The sequence below is a fragment of the Rhineura floridana genome, chromosome 11 (assembly GCF_030035675.1).
Source record: "Rhineura floridana isolate rRhiFlo1 chromosome 11, rRhiFlo1.hap2, whole genome shotgun sequence".
Taxonomy (NCBI): Eukaryota; Metazoa; Chordata; class Lepidosauria; order Squamata; family Rhineuridae; genus Rhineura; species Rhineura floridana.
This window is the reverse complement of record NC_084490.1, coordinates 39220771-39226312: the sequence shown is the minus strand read 5'-3', so window position 1 is coordinate 39226312 and position 5542 is coordinate 39220771.

The window sequence follows — 5542 nt, the reverse complement described above, 5'->3', positions numbered from 1 at the left end:
AAACTGAAGGCACAGTATAAAGGGATCACAACTAACCAACCAAGGCGATGTGGGAATGCTGCAACAAACACATACATTTGGGCTTAAAGTAAAAGATGGCTGCGTAACTTGGGGAACGTGGACTGACAAGTGAGGACCAGAAAGCATGGAATCTTACGCTGGGCCAAATTTTGTCCAAGGTCTACCAAATTGCTAGCTTCTAGATGATATAAAGCAATTCATTCAACTACAGGCGGGCCCTGCTTATACGGCAGGTTCCGTTCTGGACTGCCGCCGTAAAGCAGAAATCACCGTAAAGCGGAACCCATTGACGATAATGGGGTGCGTCATGTGAAAATGATGTCAAAATGGTGCGCAACGGAAAAAAACCGCTGTAAAAGCGGAACAAGCGCCTTAATGCAGGGACTTTCCCTAATTGAAAGCCGCCACATTAGCGAATCGCTGTAAAGCGAAGCGCTGTAAAGCGGGGCCCTACTGTATATATAAAAGCTTCCACCTTTGCTACAATGCTACAACTTGGGAGGGAAGGAAAAGACACATCATGCTTCAAGTTCTTCAGACCTAGTTTCATAAGCAGTGCTGTCATTTCAACCACTCAGTTCAAGGAAGCAGGAAGAGGGGAGGGGGGGAGAAGGACTGGAGAGGAGCGGGAAAGGATAACCTCTTCAAAGCTGCTTCATTTAAAGGAGGGAACCTCAGGCCCCTATGGGGCAAATGCACACACATCTCCCTGGCCTTGCCCTCATCAAGTGCTTTTGCCTACCTGGCTGGAACGTTTCCTTGACCTGTGTTAATGCCTCTTGCGTACCAGGATGGAGGTGGAACTTGCTTGCATTAACTTCTGACTTTTGCATGTCTGGCCTGTACAGTTTACTGTACAATGCTATTTATTTGTTTGTTTGTTAAATGTATATCTTGCCCTTCCTCCCAGGAGCCATGGGCAGCAAACAAAAACTCTAAAAGCAATTTAAAACATCTTAAAAACAAAAGTTTTTAAAGCATATTAAAACAAAACATCTTTAAAACATCCTTTAAAAAACAACTTTAAAAACTTATTAAAAAGCAGTTCCAGCACAGGCGCAGACTAGAATAAGGTCTCTACTTAAAAGGCTTGAAAGAGGACAGTCTTTGGTAGGCAGTGATAGTGCCTGTGTAATATTTAAGGGGAAGGAATTTCAGAGCATTGATACCAGAACACTAAAGGTCCACTTCCTATGTTGTGCAGAACGGACATCCTGATAAGATGGTATCTGCAGGAGGCCCCCACCTGCAGAGCACAATGATCAGCTGGATATATAAGGAGTAAGATGATCTTTCAGGTATCCTGGTCCCAAGCTGCATAGGGCTTTGTACACCAAAACTAGAATCTTGAACTTGGCTTGGTAATCATCACGTTGGTCGCTCTGCCCAGTTGTCTCTGGCCTCACCCACTTTTTTGCCTCCCACCTCCCACCCACCATTGACATGTAGCCCCCAGAAGGTTGGTTATTCATGAGGGTATGGGGCTACACCCCTGATCTAAAGTAAAAGGAACCAGTGTGGTGTAGTCATCAGCCCAATCTATCTCTAAGGGTAGCTGTGAGGAGGATTAAAGTGAAGGGAGAATGTATGTTCTTACAAACTCTTTGGAGGAATGGTGGAATAAAAAAATTAATAATAAAAGCAAACAATAAAAATGACTGGATATTGAACTTGGACTTAGATGGATTAGAGGTGAAAATCCTTGCTGCTCAATAATGAATAGTAGGCAGATGGAAAATAGCGGGGAGGAATACAGGGTTTTTAAAGTGTGGTGTAGTGGTTAAGGTGTTGGACTACGTCCTGGGAGACCAGGGTTCGAATCCCCACACAGCCATGAAGCTCACTGGGTGACCTTGGGCCAGTCACTGCCTCTCAGCTTCAGAGGAAGGCAATGGTAAACCCCCTCTGAATACCACTTATCATGAAAACCCCATTCATAGGGTCTCCATATGTCAGAATAGACTTGAAGGCAGTCCATTTTTTTCATGATACTTACAGTACAATCCTATCCTATAGATGTTTACTCAAACGTAAGCCCCACTGAGTTCAATGAGGCTTGCCTTGCTGATGTGTCTAGGACTGAAGCCTCAAACTTTTACAAATTGCAGACTGACACTTTTTCAGAAGAAGAGCCCTGCTGGATCAGGCCAAAGGCCCATCTCACAGTGGCCAGCCAAAGGCCCATCCCACAGTGGCCAGCCAGATGCCCATAGGAAGCCTGCAACTAGAACCTCAGTGCAACAGGTCCACCGACACACACACATTTCTTTGCTTAACATCCAGCCTGAAAAAGAATTAAGGCGAACTCAAAAGCTTACTCAATACTTTGTGACACTGATCCTAATAAAGATAGGACACTGGTGCTTAGCAGCAGCAGCAGCGTACTCCGCTTGCCTGCAACGTAGATCTTGCCAGAATCTCCCACCCATGCCCGCCTGCCTCCACTGTCCATTCCAACCGAGGTTCCAATCGCGTGCTTCCTGCCCCCCTGCAATTGCCCTGGCTCAGCTTCCTAAGGATGAAGAAACCTTCGTGCTGATGCTTCTTCACGTGGACAGCAAAGGTGGATAGCATCTACTTCGTCAGAAAGAAAAAAAGGGGGGTGGAGAAAACCCCAAGATGCCAAGAAAAAATGCTTGTGAAGGTAATCCAAAGTGTTTTATTAAAAGAAAATGAGCCCATGGACAATTCCTTATTACAAAGAATCTCCATTAAGAATATTTGAAACAATTAGCTATAAGATAATTTCGAAGTTACATCTTATTTCCAGTATGTGAGTATTTTTTTTTTACAATAATTTTTATTCAAATTTTCATAAAACATACAAAACAAAATCATAAAACATTCAAAGACAAAAAACAAAACAAAAATGATTAAACAAAAAAATAAAATGTTGACTTCCCATTTGTCGCAGATCAAATCAGTTGTAGGTCTACAATATATAACAATCCTGTCTCTTAAATTATATTATAAAATCACTTTCCTCCAGTAGTTATCTTAATTAATCATCAAATCTCATAAACATTACTTTATTCTTTCCACAAAAAGTCAAAGAGAGGTTTCAATTCTTTAAGAAATATATCTATCAATTTTTCTCCAAATAAACATGTCGATTAATCCATCTCGTTAATAATAATAATAATCTTATTGTCATAACCATAGTCCAAATAAACATATCGATTAATCCATCTCATCAAAATCTGTTAGGTCCAATAATTTCAATAGCCATTATTCCATTATCCATATTAATTCCATCTTCCATCTTCAAGAGTCCTGTTAAGTCCAGTAATTTCAGTGTCCAATCTTCCATTATCAGTATTCCATAATAATCTTGCTGTCATAGCCATAGTCATATAATAAGAGTCTGATGGGAATTTCCTCTATCCCAAATATTTTCTTGCCATCAATTCTGAATAAGTTGCTGAAATATTGTTGTAAAGTCATATCTGTGTTCTTCTTTTTTACAAAATGCACTGGCTCATCTCTTGAGAGTTTTTCCATTGTCACATGGCTGCAGTTAATTCCATAGATTTTCTCTATATCAAGCTCCATCACGTCATTCCAGTCCAGAAGATTATCCAAGCCATTGATAACTTTATCTCTAATATCTTCATTAATTTCTTCAGAGATAATGTTAAATTCCAAACAGTAGATTTTATTTCTAAAATCCATAAACTCCAGATCTTTTTCCAATTCCACATTTGTTCCAATCTCCAGGGCTTGTATCTTCCCTTTATTTTTTCTTTTCTCATCTCTGATCTCATTCTCCTCTCTCACAGGATCCCCTATTTCTTTAAGCTCCTGCGTCATTTTGCTCAGTTCAATTTTCAGCTCCTTACTGCCCTGTCGCAGGGTTTGTTTCGTTATCTCAATCTCATCCATTATTTTCTGAAACATAATTACTTCCAGATTCTCAGCCACTTTCTTGATTGCCATTTTTAAAACCACGAAAACAAAACAAAACAAAACAAAAATAAAGAAGAACCACTTATTTCAGCAACAATTGGGTTAATATTCCAGGCTTGATGACATCACAGTATAAACAGAGCAGCCTGCCTTATCTCTCTATGTTCAAGAACACAAAACAAATTTAGTTCCCAGCATCAAAACAGTTAGTGGCGTCGTGAAGAAGCAGATTCGTCAAAATAAAATAGACCAAAAAGAGAATAGTCCCAGACAATATAATGTTCCTCGGAATAGAAATCCCTCTTCTGTTTATATCTTTAGAATGCACTTCCAGGACAGCTTTTTGCAATAGAAACAGAGATAAGCTGTTAATTTCGTGAATAACAGAGAAGAGTTATAGCTCACCCAGAAGTTCTTTAAAGCTGATTCATTTGACAAATCTCTTTTTGCTGCAACAATTTAAACCAAGTAAAAAAAATAATAGAAAGAAGGGTGCTTGCCTGTTAGTCCATTTTCTCTTTGAAGAAAAGATAAACGTATCGCATTAATCAGATAGAGCTTGTTCGGAAGTCCGTCCGGCATTGCTGGCTGGACCTTTTCTCATAAATTAATGAAATCCAGTCCTCCCAACAAAAACAGGCTTTTGAGGTTGATCTCTATGTTTCTCCCTGCCCGGGAGAAATTTCATCAGTCAAAAAAAAAAAAATGTTCTGACTGATTTATATCTGAATAAGCTTCTTTTGAGGCAGGAGCCCGTCTCAAAAGCAGGCACAAGCGAAGTCACCCTTCCCGGAAGTCATTTCCAGTATGTGAGTATAATGGTTGTTGTGTTTTTCCCATACCATGTGATATTGAACTGTATGATAAAACCCAGTAAGATCAAATTACTGAATACATATTTGTATGTTTTAACTTTTAGCCCCTGACAAAGGCAAAACCTGAGGTGGCCGAAACGTGTTGGGCTCATTTTCTTTTAATAAAACATTTTGGATTACCTTCACAAGAATTTTTTCTTGGCATCTTGGAGGTTTCTCCCCCCCCCTTTGCTTCTTCAGGTGGGAAAAGTGAAACCGCATCCAACAAAGAAACAAGAATTACGCCCGTGTGTTGTAGTGGTTAGAGCGGTGGACTAAGGCTGGGGAGACCCACGTTCAAATCCCCACTCAGCCACGAAGCTCACAGTCTAACCTCACAGGGTTTGTTGTGAAAATGGGAGGGGGGCCATGTACACCCCCCTAAGCTCCATTGGGAGAAAGGCGGGATATAAATGTAGTAGGTAAACATGAATGAACGAACGGACTTGGCTGCACCCAGATCCTTGCGCTTGCTCTGTGCTTACTTTGTCAGCAACTTTCCCAGAAGTAAACTGGCGGGAGGGCTCAAACATGTTTCTGTCACCGCTAAACAGTGTCTCTTATCTCTATGAATCAGTCAATGTTCCTTAACCAGTGCAATATCGCTGAGTACACATGCGCCTTTGCCTACACTGGTTTAGATATCCACGACATAAAAATGTCTTTCCTAAGCCAAAGCCCAAACTGCAGAAGGCCCGCGGGCGTTTACGCATGCTCGGTTAGCTAATTTGTCACTCTAGATATGGCGGCGGCGAACGACC